General features: G+C 44.7%; 2 long non-coding RNA genes across 2 annotated transcripts in view; one reads left to right on the forward strand and one right to left on the reverse strand.

The window, feature by feature from the left end:
- LOC142558485 (uncharacterized) overlaps positions 1–8,921 on the reverse strand; it is a 56,228-nt gene extending 47,307 nt beyond the window's left edge. Inside the window, exons 1-2 of the long non-coding RNA XR_012823018.1 lie at positions 8,781–8,921; positions 5,962–6,594 (exon numbers count right to left, since the gene is read on the reverse strand). This is a non-coding gene — a long non-coding RNA (uncharacterized LOC142558485). The remainder of the gene's footprint in view (positions 1–5,961; positions 6,595–8,780) is intronic.
- On the forward strand, positions 7,960–22,269 carry LOC142558491 (uncharacterized). Its single transcript, XR_012823019.1, has 3 exons — positions 7,960–8,169; positions 21,792–21,925; positions 22,174–22,269. It is a non-coding gene; the product is annotated as an uncharacterized LOC142558491 (long non-coding RNA).
- The last annotated feature ends 371 nt before the right edge of the window (positions 22,270–22,640 follow it).

The following is a 22,640-nucleotide window of genomic DNA, read 5'->3' on the forward strand; positions in this document are numbered from 1 at the left end:
CGCTGTGGTGTGTTTGCGGCTGTTCTGAACGTGCTGCCGCTGCCGTTTGCTATGTAAGTGTTGCAGTGTTTTGCTCTCAAGAAAACGATATTCTGTGATCAGTTTGGGCTGTGCGATATGTTTGTGCTGTTTTAATTTGGAAATCACTAGTGTTTTCAATTGTTATGTGACCAAGGCGGCCACGTTATTCGTGAAGCCGGGCATAGTTGCGTTATCGCACTCGCATGACACTATGGTCTGTTTGCGACTGTTCTGAATGTGCTGCCGCTGCCCTTTGTCATGTAAGTGTTGCAGGGTTTTGCCGTCAAGAAAACGACGTTCTGTGATTAGTCTGGGTTGTGCGATCTGTTTGTGTAGTTTAATTTGGAAATCAGTAGTGTTTTCAATTGGAGGGCGCGGAGTGGAGGGCACTAATCAGCTCTTCAAGTTCATTGTCATGTTATGTGAGGCGCCTTTTCACTGACGCTGTAATTAAGGCGTTAAGGGCAGTATAAAGACGAAAGTTAGAGGGACGAAATCGTGCCTGTGTGTCCCTAGCGTCGGGGTCGGCCGCTATGCGTGATCCTAACAAGAAAGAATTTTGCAGAATGCGAAGAAAGGCGGCTAAATTTCTGTCTGTGCGCACCTTGCCGATCTCCGCAATAGAGCCGTCATCGTGGTATTTTAGTCTCCCGTTTAGCAAGAGTGTTGCAGACAAGGGAACTGGTTCAAACAGGCTTTTTTTTATGATTCAGTACTAGTGCGGTATCCCAAAAGGTGAGGTCAAGTCCTCGCCCTATTTTCTTCCCTCGCGCTACAGCGCACTGACAGAATTTTGCGTGCACCATACCGTGCTTTTATCGTTTACGCTTCAGGTTCTCGATTGTGTTTTCGCCCCCTTTACCCACGTGATGGGTATTTAATGGTATTACCGGGTACCACATGTGTCCATATATTGTGTCCAATATATGAAACGGCCAAATTCGATTTTATTTGGCGCCTCAAATGGTAGTAATGTATTGGGTCCCTTGTAGCTTTGTGCTTGTTATCAATTTTACTATTTGGCGAATGGATACAGCATGTATGCTGCATAACTCGCTTGTGGATACTGCATACGTGAGTCGAGTATGCCCTTGGTATAAAATAACTTGTATGCTTTAGGTAGTACGATTGTTTGCAGTTTGGGACATGTGTCGGAATGTACGCTGTGCGCCCTTCGCGCTTTACGGCGGCCTGCCGAGTTCGTGCGGGTGCCATGTGTGCGCATGGAGTTCGCGAAGCGCTCTCGCAGTTTTATATATATATATATATATACATGTGTTCTGTTCGCGCGCTTCGCACAACAGGGCATGTCGCAGTTCTTTGTCCTTGTGCAACACATTTTCCTAGCGTACGTCTGTGCATTATTTGATACCGGTTTCCCACGGGGCTCTTTTAGCCGCTATCCAGTCCGTTACAAATCGAATTTCTCGGTCGTGATTGGCTCCTCTGCGCAAGCTACGAGAGTGAGCCAGTCGCATCGATAATTTCGATCCGGATCGGGCTTGATCGCGATCGAGAGTGGTCGTGTGACACCGGTTTTACACATGGCTCCCACATAGGGAACACTTTAAGTTCAATGCTGCTGAGTGAAGAGCAAGTGCATACATATGCCAGTGGTGGTATGTGGGCAAGTCTTTCTGGTGAAGCCAATACTTGTGCATTCAAAACATTTCAATTACCAGCGTAGTGCATCAACGTGTCTACTTCGACAAAATGGAGCACCAGTGCAGATATCTGAGCATACCTGTCCAAGGCAGCAAGTGTGTCTACATTGAAACCACTACCAGCATGTGCGGCAGTTCTATTTCCAGCAGTGTGACTGCACAATAATCAGTAGGGTGCTCTCAAGCTGTTTATCTATGAAGCTCTGCCTGGACTGTGTGCCAAATATTTTTGGACGTGAAAGTGGAGGTGAATTGGTAAACATCAGTGGAACTGTGCCTGGACTTTGTGGCAAATGTTTTTGGATGTGAAAGTGTGAGTGAACTGGCAAAGTATTTGCTCTGGGCTACATGTGTTAAACGTTTTTCTCATTCAGAGTGCTTTTTTTTACTTTAGGAGACTGGAGATGTGCGCAAAGTGTGACATGTCAGTGTGCTAATTAATGTATTTGCTGGTTTGCAAATTATTCGTTGCAACTTTGTTTTTGCCAGAGAGGTACAACTTTGCCTCTTGTAAAGGGCTTTTTAGATAAAACACTTACTATTTCTTATGACCATTGCTTCCTTTGTTACACAAATGCAGCTTCCAGTGCATTCCAGTTTATTTCCATGTTTATGTAAGTTTCTAATATGAGGCTTGCATATTCATTTCTCACGTTCTGGAGTGGCAAGATGCAGCATTACTGTCTCATCGTTCGCTGTATTACAGTAGTGTTCACTTGTTACACTGAATCCCCCGTTTAAGTATTCTGTACTAATTTCACTTTATTGCTTTTTTGTTGTATGGTTATTTTTTATCGCCATTACATTCTTTGATATATCCTAAAGGCAATATTTCCAATTTTTCATTGTTCCCTTTTTTTTTATTTCTGTCACAGGATTGTTTTATGATGGTATACGGTGGTATTTCTTTTTGTGCTCTTTTCAAGCTTCTAGCTGATTGGTAACATTGCTTGGAGGCAGTTACCATCCAATTCATACTCTTGCATTTTTCAGTCTACTTCTTCCATTCGCACCGATGTCACTTCTGCATAACTCTAGTCCATCTAATAGCACGTGCACTTTACTATGATAAATTAGACACTTTAGTACACTCCAGGTTTTCCTGTTCATTTTTGTATGTGTACTTGGAATTTTGTTTATGTGCTAGTGAATGTTCACTTCCGAGTTCATTACGAATCCTTTCTGCGACTTTTGTCATTGTTGATGTACTTTTACTTCTATTTGCATTTCTCACACAGTTTGTTCGAACCTTGCATAAGCATTACATTTTAATAAAGTGTTTTTGCTTTGTCACAATGTTCTCATTTCATGCACTCTTGGCATGAAGGGCTTGGTCTGGCCACCTGCCAAGACGTGGCCATTTGTTGTTTGCAGGATGTCATTCCCATTGTGGTTGTAAGCATTGTAGCTTACTAAAGGCGGTATTAAGGATTTATTATTCCTAACAGGCTCATTTTCGTGCGACTTGGTAGAGGATGCGCCGGCCATGCGGGGAACAGTGCTTGGCACTGCGCCATTGCTCTTACAGTCAACACCGACGCTTCTACTCATCTGCGGCGCGATTGGAGATCGTTGTTCGAAACGCCCGATCAGTTTCACCTCACGCGATTGGCCTAGGCCGTGCCAACGGGTGCGGCTGACGACGTCTGCGCGGCATAGGCCAGTCGCATGAGGCGAAACTAAACGCGTGTTTTGAACAACGATGTCTGATCGCGCCCGTCACCCGCGCAAATTAGCTTCAGATGATCGTAAACCTTTCAAGACCGCTTCTAGACCAGCTTTTTGATAACGTCCTAAAAACGTTTAGAAATTGGTTACGAATAGTTTTGGCAAAGGGATTACTTGTGTCTTTCCCAATCCTATTTCTAGACCAGCTTTTCGAATACGTCTTGCAGACCTGTTCTAGATCGTCTCAAGAAAGTAATTAAGCCGGACATTAGCAGAGATATACGACGTTTTCCCGCCGAAGTTCTCTCATTCGTGTCTTCTTTAACCCGTTTTTATCGTCTTGGATAAACGCTACGAAAACGTTACGTATCTCTTTTGTGCTACCTGGGTAGCCCCAGTTCGCAATGTTCGCGGTGAAATCTTTGTTCGAAAGTGAAAAAGACATTTTAGACAAAGTCCAGAATGATTTCCAGTGCCGGGGGTTGCTTTGGTCGGCGGTGCATGGACAGTACGAAAATATTTCAGGGGGGGGGGGCTGAAGCCCCATAAGCCCCCCCGCCGCCCTGGCTACGCCCCTGCAATTGGGGTTGTGCAATATGGCAACAGTAGGAACAACCACTAAAGCAATTCAAGCACACAGTGCAGCCCAGCACTAGTTATAGCTAACAGTAAGCTGCATCACACATTTTGGAACGCAGCTCTGAAGCGCCCATTCCTGCGGCGAGCATCAGCGTAATCGAGCAAACGACCACAGCAAATGATGAAAGAGTGAACGCGGAGCGCAGGGGGATAAAAGGGACACTAAAGGCAAATACTAAGTCGACGTAGACTGTTTAAACACCATTCCAGAACCCTCGCAACGCTTGTTTCGCGTCAAGAAAAGACTTAGTTTACGAGAAAATTGCATCTGAAGGGTCCGAATGCCTTTTTCCAAATTGAAATTTCCGCCGCCCAACCGGGGTAGTGGTGACGTTGCATACGCCATCACCACACTTTGCTGCCGTCGGTGAGTAAAGCTAGGTGGCTTAAAGGGAAGCTGAAACACTTTTCGAAAAAAATTAGTTCTCTGCGGCATTCTACAGTTTTGAGTCCCCTGAACACGAATATCTGGTTCAAAAAGGGCGGAAACAAACGCAAGCGGCTGTTTTTTCAAGAAAACGCGCACCAGCGCCTCAGGGCATCGCGCGAACGCCGCTGTTGCCCGTGATTGGTCGGGGCCGCTGTGACGTCGTTGGCGGTAGTCGCCGGTCGGCGCCGCCGCATGTCTCCGTTTCAGAGCGTAGCACCATTCCTTTCTCTCTGGTAGCACGCGGTTCTGCTGTTCTGGCTTCATAGCTGAGTTGTAAGATGGAACGTTCTCGCTGTCTCCGACAGCTTGTATTTTCCCCGTACATGTTTGAACCCACAGCCGATACGGAAAACGATGGCGGCAACGGCGGTAACGACGATGTTGAGTGTGCCAACAGCGAGAGCGATGTGTGCACCTTCTCGCGCGCTGGAAATCTTAGCTGGTACGTATGTTTCTTTTTTTTCATGTAGCTGCACATTGCAATGACGGGAGAAAAAATGCGCTAAAGTGTCACTGGGAACATGCTGCTGGAAGAATGCCGAAGCACTAACTTCTCATTAGATTCTAAACACGGGTGCAATTCCGCGATGTCAAGCACCTTGCCGCTGCTTGTCTAAAGTCCCGTGGTTTTTTCAGCGTTGATACACGATCGCGAACATAAGTGCCGCGTTTCAAAGCGCGCACATGCAGTTCTGTGAGGTACAGTCATGGAAGTTGCTTATCATACACATCCAGAGATGACCAGAGGTATTATATGTGCAATATTCATACTATGGTTCGACGACTTTGCGAGTGTGGCTCGATCAAGAATCGGTATGCGTGCTCCATGCTAGTGTTGACATAAAGATATTAGGTAGTTTTAGCACCGCCGTGTGGTAAACACGATAACTTAACCGTACGACGAATGTCACTAGGCAAGCCTACACTCCATTTGATACCTCAGGTGCAACGCTGTGGAAGCTACGCTCGAAGTCCGGTCACCAAAATTTATTACGGCGCGCGTTTCCGTCTATGCTTCGCAGCGTGCCAGCGGCGTTTGCTCGCGCGAGCATGCACGTGAAGCTGCCGCGACGGGCTGCAATTAAAAAATACCGAAAAGGAAAATTTTTTTAAAAGAACGTGTTAGCAGCCGTATAAGTATAAATCTACGGAACGAAGTTTTTACACGCCAAGTTCAACTACTCTAACGCGAGCATGAAAATATTACCGTAACGCCTCATGTCGTGCGATTTGAACACGAATGCTGAACAGCTAAATCTGCGGGCACCGCGAGGTAGGACGAATAACAAATATCGCTGAATGCGCAAGCGTACCCCCGGCCAGTTATTTCACCGTATCAGAACAGCGCCGAACAAACAGCTGTAGTACAGTGTTCCGTGACAAAGCGGAGAGGCAAAACAGGATGAAAACGGCAGGCACTTTGCACGTAGGTGCATATTCGCGGCTCTGCCTCCACCTCGCTTCGTCGTAGACCGTTTGTTCGACACTAAGGTGGTCATCTGGTAAAAAAATTGCCCGTGTGCACATTAAAACCCTTACCTCACGCTTTCTCCTCTTGGCGAAGGCCGCTTTTGGAGGTGGCGAGGTGTTTCTCGTGTAGGAGAATATAGACGGAACAACGCCGGGCTTCAGTCACGCCGATTTAACTGGAATACCGATTGCCCGCATCGTTGTCAAGCTCCGATGATAGTCACTGTCGCGGAAATGGTCCGAGCACAGCACAGTTGATTTCGTCGGCACGAACTTATCTCTCCTCACCGCATGTACCCACTGCGCTGCAAGCTTCTTTTCCTTCGGGAATTTGTGAAACACCACATCGTCTCGCCCGCCTGTGTTCGCGCAGCCGAATGCTGCACAGAACGAGGGCATGTTGGGCGCCCTTGGTTGTAGGCACTCACACAGCACAGAAGGAAAGAACAGTTTACGAAAATCGCAAAACAAACGTGAGCGGCGGCGGCGGCGGCAGATCTCTCGTAGCGTCGTACAGTAAAGCGCAGGACGGAAAGAGGCATGCAAGCACATGTCAGCACGCCGGTCCGCAGCTCGGTTGGCTCGGTCTCCGCCCATGACGTCGCTCTCGCCGGTTCTCTCCTCTGGCAACAACCTCACCCGGCGTTCCGGGAAGCGATGGGGGCGTGTCCGCGCGGGTGATTTAGAAAGCGATTTCCGCCCCTTATATTAAGAAAACGAAAAAAATTTTCGGAACCGTAAATTATTAGGTCTGTTCTTCCCAATCCCAGCAATTCATGGAAATTGAAAACCGTTTAAGCTTCCCTTTAAGTAAGATCCAACTTAAGAGGAAGCTTTAGCTCGAGTGCTCCTATCTAAATACATGTAAAAGGAGAATTCGTTTTTCTCGGCAACCACTGCACCAAATTTGACGGTTTGTTGCAAACTTAAAATCTAGTGACTGTTGGTTTCGAGTTGTTTAGTTAGGTCGTCAATTCCTTATTAATAATTGGCAAAAATCAAAAATTTTCAAAATACGAAATTATCAAGTTTACAACTCTGTAACTCAACAACAAAAAATTATAATACAATTCTGTGAATTGTATCTAATATTACATCTAAAGCGCGCAATATTGATATGTTACACTTAAATATAAAAAAAATAAATGATAGGGAAATACAACTTTTGCAAAACCGTTGTAACCAACGTAACAAATTCACGTAAGATGTAAAATGACATATTGAAGTTGTCCGCTTTGAATGATCTAATGGATGCCGTTTACAGAACCGCGATATCGGTTCTTGATGCAGAGCTATGAATTTGTAAACTTCGTGCTTCTATCTATTTCAAACGTTCAAATATTTGAAAATCGTTTTAAGAAAATTCAAGCCTTAACTCGAAATTCCGCTTCCAACAGTCACTAGAATTTAACTTTCTCTTTCAAATGCAACAAATTTCATCAAAATCGGTCCAGGGGTTATCTCATAAAAACGTTTTTGCGTTTTACATGTATTTGAATAGGCCGCGTTGGAGTTTGGCACGAGCTAAAGTTTCCTCTTAAAGGGACACTAAAGGTTACTATTAAGTCAACGTGGACTGTTGAAATACCATCCCAGAAACCTCGAAACGCTTGTTTCGTGCCAAGGAGAGACTTATTTTAAGAGAAAATGCGTTCTGAAGCGTCCGCGTACCTCTAGCGCAGTTCAAATCGCCCGCCCTCCGATCGAGGAGTACTGACATCATGGTCTCTTAGTGACGTTGCGCCATCGGTGAGTAGAACGGCGTCCGCAGACAGCGCTACGGCTTTTCTGCGCAAAACGCAAACGCACGGCCAGAAACAGAGCCAAGACAGAGCCGACAGGAGAGCGAAAGCGGAAGTATGGTGGCTAGCGGAAGGAGAAACGCGCGACCATAAGCTGGTACTTCATTCTATGACGCAAACTTCGACGCTCGTCGCAACGGACCCTGACAACGACAGAATGGCTCGTGATGGTGGGCTCAACTCCAGCGATTTGAGCACTGACGAGCGCGACCTGCTGCTGAGGGCTCGCGCTGCCGGCGTCGTTGCGTACTAAGTCGGCGGCCTCGACACCGGCTCTCCGGAGCGGGAAAGCAACGAGGGCTTCCCACGACATCACATGGACGTGGCATTCTCGCTGCTTCTTCCAAATGAAAGTTTCGCGAGCCAGCAGAACCCTCACAGCACGACGCGATAACGAAACTACTGAAACTCCAAAGCGTGCCCGGCGCAGAGTCGAGCGAAAACTAAACCTTTCGACCACCCATATTACTGAACGGTAACGTCAAAATGTTATTTTTTCTTAGAATCGAATAGACGTAGACAAGTAGCATTTTTTTTCGTCTTATAATCGAATGAAATGATATTTTTAATACGAGTAGTTGAGTATTAGTAACACAAATTATGAGGAGTGCTTTCGTCATCGGGCTAGTACCGGAATGTCGCTGGGGGTTCTCAAATCGTGTCATGCATTTACCTCAATTTCTCGGTTACTAATGCTCTGTTCGCGATTTTATTGACGCCTTAGACGTTCTAGAACATTGCTCTACCACTTTAACTTGAGTTTCTGGTAACATTTAGTGTCCCTTGAAGTCTGCAATGAAGCCCCGCCCACGCCCTCATAACCGCCAACCACTGTTCCTCCGCGAGGCTGCAAATAGTTCGTACTTCAAACTTTCCCTGTTACCCAAATAAGGCGATAACCACAAAAGCAAAGTTATAAGCGAGTAATTTTATACGTTTTCACTTGTCTATTACAGTGGAACGGCGAAAGCCTAATTCTTTATTGAACTGAAATAAAACGCTAGCGTCCCTGCAACTATTTACTGTCAACTTCAGTTGGCAGAGGTTTCACGAGTAAAACGGGCTCAACAATGAAATAAACTTTACCGAGGACTTTTGAAGAGTGAAATGCTCAGACTCCATACACTTTGCCCATGTCTGTTGTACAGCTCATCGCTTCCGCCGATGAAAAGACTTTTTCAGAACAGCAGACACCGGAAGACACAGAAAGAGCACACAGGTATCGAGTACGACGCCATTTTGAAAATGCCGCATGACGTCGCAGCTGCTTTTTGGTCAAACGGCATTGGGGGAGAGGGGCGAGCTCCACCACTGGAAAATCTGGCGCCACCGTCGGCGTGACGTGACAGAGGGATCAAGTAGACAAAGCGGCCGCGTCGGCTGCTCCGGAAGCCCTGAAGCGAGCTGAAAACGAACGTTTAACCAGCTTTTCCAGTGGTGGAGCTCGCCACCAATACTCCATTCGGTTATTGGGGCGAGGACTTACGGAGTCGCCGTCTGTCGGAAGCGCCTCCCTTGCGTAGAACGACGGATAACGCGGCGCGCTCCTCATAGGTTTGGCTTACGGCGCTCAATAAAAACACCACGTGGCAGCCATTCTGCACATTTCTGTAAGTACTCTCAAGACGAGGGAAGTTTCTAACTGTCGAAATAATAATTTTGGGACAAGTGAAAGCACAGAATCGTTTATAGACGCTATCTCCTTACCGAATAGGTACAGTGAACGTCACAGCGAGCGGTCGTCGCGTTAGGGTCTCCCGAACCGGTTTCTCGCGTGAAAGGTAGGCAAACGTTAAGAGCAAACTATGTGAAATATGTTCTTGTGGTAGGCTGTCTTTAAACCAGATGGAGCATAACAAAATGAAGCCTCAATGCAGCGATCGCACGGGTTCGCAGCGACCGACTGCGCGTCTGCATGCATGTCCGCGCACAATGCTTCGCTTTCGCTGTGTACATGTTTTCGCACCATGCTGTGAGCTTTAGGCCGCAGGATATGAGCTTTTGACAGTACACAAGCAACCATTGTTGTGTCGACGCTATCAGAGCTGTTAAAAAATAAGTTCGCTATAGAGACTTCGACGCCTAGCTGTGATGTGCCGTCGCAACGATTCAATTTTTTTTTCTTCTATATTCTTGGGCGTTTCAATATTATTTCTCATCTTGCGTCACACTGTATGTTTATCGGTCTTCTCAGCGTGCGATTTCCCGCTGCTTCTTTTTCGTAATCCAGTGTAGTAATTCATAACAGAAACATGACCATACGCCATGCCTTTTATTTATGTGCTTTTTACCGCTCCCTTTCAATTCCAGTGAACTTGCCAGTATCTACCATCAACAAGTTCATAGACCAAACCGTCATGACATTAGCCGGGCAACGGGCACGGGCGAGCGTCTCAGTGCGTGTCGTCTGCTACTCACTGAACATAGAAGACCCGGCGCCGTAGCAGAAATCTTCCTCGCGTCTGTCAGGGTGTCTACCAAGTTGCCATTTCCGAATTCCCCGAGTTTTCCAGGTTTTCCCTGAGCACCTATGCAAAATTCCCTGAATGAGCCATACCTTTTTTTTTTATGTCAAGACAGGCTGACACCATGTTGCTCGATGCTGTCACTCTCTGATACGCATGACTTAATCCAGTTTGAATAGTAAGGAGTAATATCTATTTTATTTAAAAAGAAAACAGAGGGCACAGCAAAAAAATGGTAATACCCATTCCAAATTGAGTCGAACATTGTCAAATATGAATGAAAAGGAGATGCATACGTAAATATTTTTTAATATAAGCTATTTCTATCAACTGTTAGCAAGCTCATTGGTATGAGGCCTGAACTTTGTCACAATCTCTCTCAGCAGCTGGAAAGTCAAACTCAATTGTCCTGACATACTCTCAGCCCGTACACATCTCAGTGTTGGGTTTCACTGCTTTAAAGAGTTTATTTTGGTTTGAATGAGGGACACTTGCATCTCGGCGTCAGCCAACGCATTGTTTTTTGAGCTCAAGCTCCTTCAAAGAGGCGGCGGCACGCTTCCTTTCCCATTAATTCCTCAGTGCGTCGGTCCTTTCTGTTCTCATCCTCCTTCTGCCACGCGTTCACCCCATAGATCATTTGAAGCATCCTCTTGCTCAGTTGTACAGTCAACGTCCGATTTTTCGGACTCCCTAGGGGCCGCAAAAACATCCGAAAAATCGGGCAGTCCGAAAAAAATGAATGCATGTCTTTAACTGCCCTTAAGGGCTAGAATTGCCACAGGCACGTCCGAAAAATGTGTTAAAGCCTGCCAGTACACTTATTAGGCATATCGGTGCTCGTACTGTGACAGGAGACGGGGGTGCACGCGTGTATAATTAAGGAATACATACTGTGTACCATGAAAATTGCCTCTTCCCACGCTTATCCTTCACCGCGTAACAATGATGTACTAAGGCAAAGCTAACTATCGGAGACTGGCATTACGCAACGAGCTGTGCTCTGCGAGCTTCGAAGCCAATCACGAGGATTACAAAGGCGGAGTCGGTGCCATTGCTCACAGCAGTGATTTCTTTCAATGAAAAATAAAAAAAAACAGCACCGCACGGCAAGTAGCTTAACAGCGAACGTAGAAGCAGCTAGGCCTAACGTTGCCAAGGTGGTGGCTACGGCTGCCAGCGGATCTGCGTGCGCATGGAGGAAGGAAACTGAGGAGAGGCCCTACCCCCTCCGCGCGCTAGGAGAAAAGTGTGGAGGAAATGACGTAGTAGGTTCTCCTTTGTTTTGCTGTTTTTTTATTTCTTTGATGTAGTGGCCCTGCCTTTCGGGCCACAATGGCGGCTTTGTTATTGTTCTGTGCGCTCACACGTGTAGCTCCGTAGGTTTCGTACCGTGGCAAAGGCGCCGTGCGGGCAGGTTTGCGTTGGTCTCCGTGTTTTGTTGCGCTGCGTTATCTGGACCGTGCTCTACCGGATGTTGCTGTGGCCAGGTGGGACAGGAGGAACTAAAGTTCGTGAAATGAACACGCATGCAACGCTGTACGCTATGTACCGCGCCACGCCAATGGCTACGGACGAAGGAATATTCGCGGGAAATGTTGCCCTCTTTCGCGGAATCATGCTAACGTGCTAACGATTGCTTGGTGTTGCTGCGGAGCGCACGGGTCCGAGCAGCACGGTTGCGCGCAGCGCGGCGTGGTTTCTCAAGAAATGTAAACAAGAGAGGTGAGCAGGCCCGATAGGCGGAGCAACGCCATGAGCAACGCCAACTTCCGGCTTCACTTTAGCTTCACAAAGAGTGACGTCAGGGCCTCTCCTTAGTTTCCTTCCTCTGTGTGCGTGCGAGTGCCGGTTCGAGGCGGCGAGATAATCAAAATGGCGGCAGTGGTGGCTTTGATTAATGCCATTTCAGACCTGCAGTCAGGGCAATATACACTGACTATATGGAGTACGTGGTGGTGCCGCAAAGCCGTGCGAATTATCGGACATGTTCGAAAAATCAGGCGTTAACTACTCTGGCAATACCTCGTGCCGATGACACGGCGTCAATGACGATTCGTTGCAATTCCTCTGTTACTTAAGCCAGCATTAACACGACTTTCGTTCCCTTTCAATAAAGTTTCAGCGAATTTTCCCTGATGAAAGCACAAATTACCCGAGTTTTCCCCCCGAGTATTTCCAGACTATTCAAATTCCCCGAGAATTCCCGGTTTTCCCCGTTGGTAGCCACCCTGTCTGTGCTTGCTGCATACCCGAGTTGTAGCCAATGGCTGTTTGCCGGTTCTAAGTTTTCTCAGCCAAGCTTCACGCAGCTTCTTGTCCTGCGGCTACGTGCGAATAAGGCTGACACCGGGCTCCGTTGCGTACGTCCAGCACTGCGGCGCCGAACAGTAGCCAACCATGCTGCGCACTTCCAAAGGCAGCCCACTACCTATTACAGTGCTTTCAAATGTTGTCAAGCAGACACCCAAGGCGGGAAAGTCTCACCACTTAGAACGGCAGCGCAGGTGGGACTAAACTTTCGTTTTCAGCTCGCTTCGGCGCTTCCGAAGCAGCCACTGTGTTCAAGTCATCCCTCATGCCACGTCACGCCGACGGTGGCGCCAGCTTCTCCAGTGGTGGAGCTCGCCCCCAACACAGACAGTCCCATTATAAGAACATATTTCATATAGTTTGCTCTCAACGTTTGCCTACCTTTCACGCATGAAGGTCGTTCGGGGGACTACATCGCGGCGACCGCGCGCAGTGGCGTTCACTGTACGTATTTGGTAAAGAGGCAGCACCTGTAAAGAATTCTGTGCATCTAGTTTGCCCAAGATTATTAATTTGAAAGTCAAAAACTTCCCTTGTTTTGAGATCTAGTACTTACAGATATGCCCAGGAGGGCTGCCGCGCGGTTTTTATTGAGCGCCGTAAACCAAACCTATGAGGAGCGCACCGCGTTGTCCCTCATACTACGCAAGGGAGGCGCTTCCGACAGATGGCGACTCCATAAGTCCTTGCCCACAATAGACTGTTCGAGCATCCTGCAACATCACCTGAAAGTTGAATTCTCTGCTACTTGCAGCTTGTGCGAGTTTTGCGAGCCAGCAGAACCAGCGCAGCATTAGGCGATAACAAAACTAGTGAAACGCGAAAGCGTGAGAGCGCGGTGTCGAGTGGAAATGAAACCTTTTGACCGACCGCGTCATTGTCAAGGGTAAATTCAGCGAGATCTCTTTCTAAAAGATCAAACAGAACGGGACAAGTAGCATTTTATCTCGTCTTATACAAGGGTGTTTTTTTGCAACGAATGGTTGAGTACTAGTGATAGAATTTAACTGAGGAGTGCTTTCATCATCGGGCAAGTGCTTGAATGTCCTGGGGGAGTCTCTAACCATGTCCTGCATTTACCTCAATTTCTCGATTATTAAGGCTCTGTTCGCAATAATATTGACGCCTTAGAGATTATCGAACACTAATCTATCAGTTTAGCTTAACTTAATATTTGCCTTTAGTGTGCCTTTAAAGACGCGAGAAGGTAAGCGCAGGAAGAGGATGCCATGGAACCATCAGGCAGAAAGCGGAGGAAGAGCGTATGGCGAAAGCATGAGAAGCGCACTGCAGCGACGGCGGCTATAAGGTGTTGCCAGAGTAGCGCGCATCGTCTGGGAGGTCTGTCTGCAGCGGCTGCTGTGAATCACTCCCACGCTGCCTCTCGAGATCTCCAGATTAGCGAGGCAGTCGCGCCACACTTTGCTTCGTTCGCAACGTGCCGCACGAGACAGATTGTCCGCACCAGCCAATATATCGCGAAATGAAAAAGCGTATAGAGCTGCGCTCAAATTTTGCATTAGGGAGTATCTTAATTGTTGGTAAATTTTTTGGCTGCCCAATTACAACCTAGTGGTCGTGCGGTTTTCACTAATGAAGTCTGGAAGTGAGGCAGCTACTCATGCTAAAAAAACTAAGACCAGAGACAACACACACAACGCAATTGGTGCTTACATTTTTAACCTAGCTACATTCTTTAAAAAGTAACACAACACCAGGCAAGTATACTGAAAAAAATTTAGTGGGTGCGAATGGTACAGAGAGCATTGTCATAGGACACATGTGCTGCCATAATATGGCTTACAAGCTGATCTGCCTTCATTTTGGCCCTTTTCATTTTAATATGGCGTGCGCAACAGGATCTAAAGAGGTAGTATACAAGATCAAACCCAACATATCATACCATAAAAGCCATAGTGAAGAATAAAATGTTAAAAATAAGTATTGTGTACAGATATTCAGTTGGTTGTCCACTAACTGCAGTCTTTAAACTAGCTAAGCAAAGAAAATATTCTGCACACATCTCTGGAACATGTACAAACATGCTTATCGCAGCAGGCACTAACTTCAAAACCACCACACAACGTACAAATGTGGATACTAAAATACGAACAAGTTCGGGCTAACTAGAATGCACTCTCATTTACCCGTTTGCTACTTTGTGTGATATCGGCATGATTCCAGCTTGGGCCTACACCATCTATGATGACAAGATGCATGGCAGTGTGCTATAAAGCTCGAGTAACTTCTACTTTATACTTCCCCATTTGTGTTTTTTTTTGTCCACAAAAAACACACAAGAGACTACAATTAAACAATTAAAAGCTAGTTTTCTTTCGTTCATTAAAAAGAAATGTAATCAACATAAGTTTTCTGTGAAATATATAAATATAACAGCCGTTTACAATGTGAAAAATCTCTCAGAGGCAGTACAAAACTATGAAGTACAAACCATCCCACCATGCACACGAACATAACACCAGTGCTAGCAGAGCTGTCTTTGTCCACAGCACTACATAATGTCAGACTCCTATCAGTCTTCTGTGGATGTTACTACCTTACTAACGGCCTAAAATGAAGTGCACAACACTGAAGCTTAAGCAGAATGAGCAAAAAAAAGGTACAACATTAAAGCGCCATTAAAGTGCCAACATTAAAATGCCACAAAGTGTGACAAAAATGGTACAATGAAATAACATATATGCACTAACCATCAAAAACAAGTAATGTCAGAGATACAATAACATTTTGCTACTCCAGGCCCACAGATGCAGATCCTTTCTTGCAGGGTTTTACGGATGGATGAAGCCAAACGGCCTGAGACCACTGAACACAGCCTTGTGCCTTTGTGTATGCTGTCTTCTGTGTTCAGAGATGCCTCCTCTGGCTTCTTTTCCAAATCAGCTGGTTTTTCTTTTTGTACAAACCTCGTCCTTCTCTTTCCTTTCGTACGAACATGCCATATTCACAAGGTGTATTTACCCAGATCTCAGCAGATACAATGAAATTGGATTGTCAAGAGACAAACTCTCCCCAAATGTTAGCTGACCAGAACATCAAGACTAATGAGTTGTACTTCTTTCACATACCATGCTGGTAGCAGATGATTTAGATAATGGTGCACAATAAATAAAAAGCTCATTTTTGTGAAGCGATCTAACACACCACTGTCATTTAAATTGGCATCACACGATTGCTTATTGTTTTCTTCCTTGCAAGTACCGCCCATCACTACTGCAGTGTGTCACTATTGAAAAAGCCTTGAAATGAACACAGCGGAAATGTCTCTTCGCTTTCCTGCTATCCCGTTTGCCACTTTAGCAATACATGTACGTGGTTGGTGTGATCAGTCAAGTTTGGTTCGCACTTTTCCCAGTCAGCCACTTGTTTAAGAGGCCATCTAACAGCTGGCTAACGGAATGATCATACCTTTAAATTATAGAAACAAGTATAGTCTTATCCCTTTAATAAATATTTATATTCTTAACTCAACACAAAAGGATTACACAAGTCAACGAACAGTAGTGAAACATTATAACCAAAAATGTTGCCATCCTGCATGATGTAAAATAAATAAGCATGCTTTAGCCATTGCTAAAGTATACTAGTTATTTATATGTACCCACAAGGAATTGTACTAGTAATCATTTATTTTTCTGTACACAACAAGGGCACCACCTTCACACCATGTAACATCACACCACTTTCTCCACATAGCCTTAAAGAGCGCCCTTACACCAATTCCTCGAATCTGTCAGCCCTCTCCCGAGCTTTGTTTTAAATAAATAAAAGTTACATTCTGGGGTTTTACATGCCAAAGCTCCGGTGTGATTACGAGGCACACCATAGTGGGAGACTCCAGATTAATTTTGGCCACAAAGCACATGACTGTTTTTGCATTTTACTACTATTGAAATGTGGCCAGGATCGAACCCACAACTTCGAGCTCAATATGCATATGTCTATTGTCTTTATATGGCCATGATTACCAATAATCAAGCCCCTGGCCTTGGCCTTGTGCATAGCATTCCTTTACTCTCAATTCGACACGCTAACACACCTTCCCTCGTTGCCGCACCCTGCCGCTATACACCCTCTCCCCTTTACAAGAACCCCACCTATATATACTGTGGCAAGGAAAGCATACGTCGCCTTGAAGAAGACAAGTCCACTTGTCGAAACGTTGGCCCCTGCTTTCACCTTGTTCACGTTTTGCTCAATACCCAACAGAGCGTTTTGTTAATAAGTGGAACAGTGCATTCTTATGGCGAGTTTGATGACATAACTCCAAACAGGTGTCATTCTGGAAATTCATTATAAGTGGACATGCCTTCCAAACTCACTGGCTACAAGTCTTAAATTGAAATACGTGTCGTAATGCAATTAAGCTAATTTGTGAATCCTTGTTAGTTATTTTGGATACATGTTTCAATTTCTCGCACAAGTAATGTCCTCCTCTCGAGTAATCGAGCTCAAGGGCTCGAATTATGTTATCTGCAAAGAGGCAATTTTTGAAATCAATGAAATTTAAAAATGATCAGTGTGTATATATATATATATATATATATATATATATATATATATATATATATATATATATATATATAGAGAGAGAGAGAGAGAGAGAGAGAGAGAGAGAGGCTGAGATTCTAATAAATAGTCTGTCCACAGGCACTTCACAATTACGTACACACAAGTTACATACTCGGAAAGCCAAAAGGGATGGAAATAAGCATACAACACTCCACAGGTACACAACAGCCCTTGACAACGCGAGCAAAGTTTTTCAGTCATTCTCAGGCAACTGTGCAAACAAAATAGACAAGCAAAGAAAAGAATACTTTCTTGCATACATGTGGACACAAAGGGACCTTTCACATAGGCAAGAAAACTTGTTGCCCCTGTCAATTTGTGCAACTGTCCATCTTGAATGAATACTTCACCACACTCTTCTTTAGTGAAGCACCTTTATGCTTTTCATTTTACACTAGTTAATCATGGTCAACCAAAATAATGTATGTGCCAAGGATAAAAACCATTATGCCAAAATTTCACTACAACCTAACAGCTAATAAATGCTTCTCATTCTGATTATGAACTAGTCGCACCACTTCAGGGCTACGTTTCACTTTCTATTTTTTGTGTGCTTACATGTGCAGTTTAGGTTTGATAACATCCCATGTGCTACACTGCAAGTGCCACACAGTTGACCCTTTAGAGTTCAACTATTGCCATGGCTCTCTGTACTCTGCCATCACTAACATGCTTAGTAAACAGTATTGCTGGCTGTGTGAGGAAGTAGATTTCTAAAGGAAGGAACTGCATCTACATCTCAGACGCAGCATCAAATATACAATATAGTTATACTTGGCGACAACGTAAGAATTTAACACAAGCTCTGCCTACAAAAGCGAAATGTGTTCCGAGGTCGGAATATAAACAGTAGAAAGATGTGCAGAAGGACTATGCTAAAGAACAAGCAGAGTGAATGAAATACTTGCTCATTGAATTCAGTGCTCCACAATGTTTGCTAATGCGCAAGAAAGATTAAGACAAAGTCCACACAGATAATCAAGAAAACTGTGGAAGTTTTAATAGGATATCCTGGGATAGCAAAGCAAAAATCTGGAGGATGCTTAAGCTTTGACTTTAAGAGTAGAACACGATAGCATTCAAAGATTCCCAAGTGCTTCCCACACTTCCCGGCAACTGCAGCTTATGGAACCATAATGTTTACCGGGAAACACTGGCACAGAACGCTCTGCACGAAGGCAAGCTTTCTGGTAGAAATGCAGCCTCTCGTGGGGGCAGATCTTCTGTTATTGTTTCGCACTTTTAATATATCAGAGAAGAATCAATATAAAAAAGGCATGTGCTGTCAGTGTTTCGTTTCATGACATTTGTTTGTGTGCTGTCACTCTCAAAATTCCAAGGAATAACTTTGTAAAGAATGTAAGACAAGCTACGAGCAACTTCAGTGATAGAACTTTAGTGCTGTATAGAATATATATGGCAATTTTCGTTCTCAAGAGGGCCTACGCCAACACCGGATGCCGACACCGTATTTCCTGCAATACGGGGCCCTTAATGCTATCGCGTTAATAGGATTTTCAGTACTGATAGCTGTTTCATTGGTGACTGTCTCCCGATTATTAGCCCTTTCAGGGTCAATGACGTAAATATACAGCGCAGCGAACAAGCCCAAGATGGTCGATGCCGTATATTTACGGCGCCGTCTATACGTGTAAAAAGCGTGCATATTTCCAAACTTTTTCTTTTCTGGCATGTGCTGCCACTATGAGGGAACACAGGTAATTTTTTTCTCGCGCCTCCCTTTTGGCTTTTGTTGCATGGTTTGTTTTAGAGCTAGTTTGCTCCGGCATGTCTATATACTACCGCTCGCGCGGTGGCGGGCGGGCGGGCAGTGGTTTGGGTTTTGTTCCGCGGGCAGTTTCGGCTTCTTGCGCTCGCAAAGCTGATGGCTATCTCGTTACTAATCGCTCAAAGGGCGACCGCCTGTTTCTCGCTCGTTTAGTGCTCACAGGGGTGCGCACAGGAAGGATGCCGCCGTGCATGTTTCCTTTTCTTTTTTGGAGACACACGAAAACTAATTGCCTCTGCTTGGCAATAAGATGAAGATTAGCGGAAGTTTGTCACACATTTTGCTTTCTTGACGGGCACACACACACAGTTTTCTTGAATGCACTCACCTACACAGTTTGATTATGCTATGGACGTAAATATTAGTGTACTAGCAGGAATATTTGAGAGTTGCAAAATATTCTCGTGTGCGCATTTTCTAAGCCTTGAATTATGTGTATAACAATGCATCACATTTTTAATTCTTATGAGTTTATTTCCTTTTTTTTAGTGTTAGAAGCCATCAAACAATGACACCAAGGACAACATAGGGGAAATTACTTGTGCTTAATAAATGAAATAAAGAAACAATAAATTAATGGAAATGAAAGTGGATGAAGAAACAACTTGCCGCAAGTGGGGAATGATCCCACAACCTTTGCATTTCACGTGCGATGCTCTACCAATGGAGCTACCGCGGCACCGTTTCCCCATCCACTTTCTTGGATATTTATGTTTCCTAGTAGAACCCTGGGAGTGTTAGCCAGCGCCACCACTCACAGACCTTGGCGGCGGACGTGGAACGTCCTTTCTGCCGCAGGCGTCACGAGAACATGATCTTTTTGGGTGAAGGCGACTGGCCAATAAACCCATACATACTACCTGAAGGCAATGTTGCCAGATTCGAGACCCTCGTTATGTAATAAACGAGAAGAAAGGGGATAAACGTACAACCTTTGCGAAATGCGAAGGTTGTGGGATCGTTCCCCATTTGCGGCAAGTTTTTCATCCATTTTCATTTCCATTAATTCATCGTTTATTTTATTTATTAAGCACAAGTAATTTCCCCTATGTTGTCCTTGGTGTCAGTGTTTGTTGGCTTCTTATAATATTACTAATAAAAATCGGGCCCCTCGGTTAATCCCCTTTATTCTCACTTTTGTTATTGTTGTTATTCATGAATAAACAGCACATATATACCAACGCAAAATTTATTCTCACTTTATGGTCACCCTAGAAAAATTACGGAACTTATTTTTTTGAAATAGGTCCCTCAGAAGAATTGGAATCTGCAATAAAAAAAAATCAACCCTGGGTGGTCGCATATGACGAAAGAAATCGACCCTGAAAGGGTCAAACAAGTGATTTGCGACAAGATAGTTTCTGGTGATAATTATCATGAAGATCTTTAGAAGTGCATGTGGCAGGCACTTTAAAGTTAAAATGGGCTGTTATCAACATCCTTGAATAGTATACAATCAGCACATTACCAGTACCAACCTATGGAGCCAGAACTTCCCAAGGATAACTTTGCTTGCGAAAAAGCAAAGGATCATGCAATAAGTGATGGAATGGAAAATGGTAGCTTTGACAGACAGAAAGAGGGGTACATGAATTAGAGAGCAAACGGGTGTAGCTGCTATTCTGGTTGCAATTAAGACAAAGACGTGATGTTGGGCAGGTCATGTAATGCACAGAGCAGTAACCCACGGTCTATTGGAATAACAGAATGGATGCCAAGAGAAGGAAAATGCAGTCATGGGTGGCAGAGAATTAGGTGGTGTAGGCGGGACATTCACAGGCATATGATAGAACGTGCTACCACAATACAGGGGTGATCAGAATTAACCGAGAGAGACCTTATTTCTGCTGTGAACATAAACAGGCTAATTATTATGTTGTTTGCTGGCTAAATTTATTAGCAGTTGCAGACATCAGAAATTTAGTGAACTGCACAAATGCAAAATTTAACTCAATAAATTTTTAATTAATGGGCCCCTCACCCGGTCTGGCTGTTTTGAGCTGACACGCGCAGAGCATACAATGCGCGATAATGATCATGTCTGCAAAGTATTACATCATTACGCGCCACGGAAAGATCTGAAATTTCAAACCGAACACCGTTTTCCCTTCTCCTCAAAGCCACCGTGCTCCAAACCGGAGGATGATGTACGCATGCTAGTGCACCGACGTACACGTGTTCACTGCGACGTCGTTCATGGTGACAGGTAACTTCGAGAATTGTTCTAGGCAACATCTGTTGTTTGTGTAATATGTTGCTTGAATAGACGAATTAAAGCTTAGAGAAATAATAGAACACACAAGCCGAATGCCTGCATGCTTTGGTTTTACTTCACACCGCAGCAAGAGAGATGTACTTCCATTTCATCTGCTTGTCCCCACGTCGTGCAGTCGCAAGCGCACATCAAAACTATGTCATTTTCTACCATGTTCCAGTGCGGGATCAGGCTCTGTGATCCGCGTAGCACTGACTCATAGCGCTAATCATGTGTCCTCATGCACAGTGTGCAAAATCGTGCGCTGCGCGAAACAATACAATCACAACAGCTCGTGCGCAATGCGTCAGCGGAAGTGCGCCGCACCGCAAAAAAGTGAGGACACGGTTTTCAAGGCCTGATGCCACATTTCGCCACAGAATGTCGCCCCCTGTCATTTATGCGCAAGTTTTACTGCCAATATAAAGATATAATACACTCCATATAGTCAAAACTATTTGTTGATCCTAATGCTTAAATATGAAGTGAATGGAATGAAACATTACATCTCACTATGTATGCTTTTTAAAATTTTTCGTATGTACCCGTAACTAAAGGAGTTTTTGTGCTTTAGATTTGTGAACAAACTCATTTTTGTAGCAATTGATGCACGTATCTTCAAATTCAAACATGCAGTATGTGCTTCTTTGTACGAACTACCATGTTGCACTCCTGAATTACAGGTGGAGTACTACAGGTGATAACGCTTAAGTTTATTGTGATTTTAGTGCTATGAAGTCTTCTTACAGTTGTATGTACATATGCTTGGCACCACATCCCACTGGCAAGATACTGCAATTCCATGGTATGAGAAAAGGTAAAAGCATAATTTCTGATATTTTTAAGACAGGCATATGTGAGTCTACTGCTCATACATTGAATACAGGATATACATGTTAAAAAATTATGAGCCTTTGGATAAAAGATGAAGTGCGAGAGGCTGGGCAGGGAGAAAAGGAAGACAGAGTTGGGAATAAATGTAGACAAAGTGGACATCAGTTCCACAGCAAAGCTTTAAATGTATTGTGTCCTTTTAGCTAAGAATGCTACATTATTTTGGTGCAGCCAGCAACCGACTCCAACATGTGCGTGACATTCTTCCTTGAGGAGACCTCTGCTGCGAAGATAATCTTCTTGAGACACCAAGCTCAAGATGAACCAGAGCTCAGTAGAGCTCATGAACTTCCGTTTTGGAGAAGGCTTCTATGGACAGTGCTGAACTACATCGGAGAGTGCCATGAAAGTGAAGTTGGATGATCTGGAGAACTTTGACAAAATAGTTTTTCAGTGGATGTGTTACAAGAACTCCGGATCACGGTCTTCGACAGAAGAGGTAAGCTTCATTTTGAAGGCTCTTCAGCTACAGTACATCTTCGAAGGTTGGCTTGAATTTCGCAATACCAGTAATGCCACAACATGACAGGCTTGGTAAGCCAGAAAAGATCCAAAGACTAAAGCCGAATGGCAGTGCTGCCGTCTTGAAGTTCCCGTATGAGCTCGCCGTGATGCCATGGATTTTGACAGTGCCTGCT

This window comes from Dermacentor variabilis, chromosome 1, assembly GCF_050947875.1.
Source record: "Dermacentor variabilis isolate Ectoservices chromosome 1, ASM5094787v1, whole genome shotgun sequence".
Taxonomy (NCBI): domain Eukaryota; kingdom Metazoa; phylum Arthropoda; class Arachnida; order Ixodida; family Ixodidae; genus Dermacentor; species Dermacentor variabilis.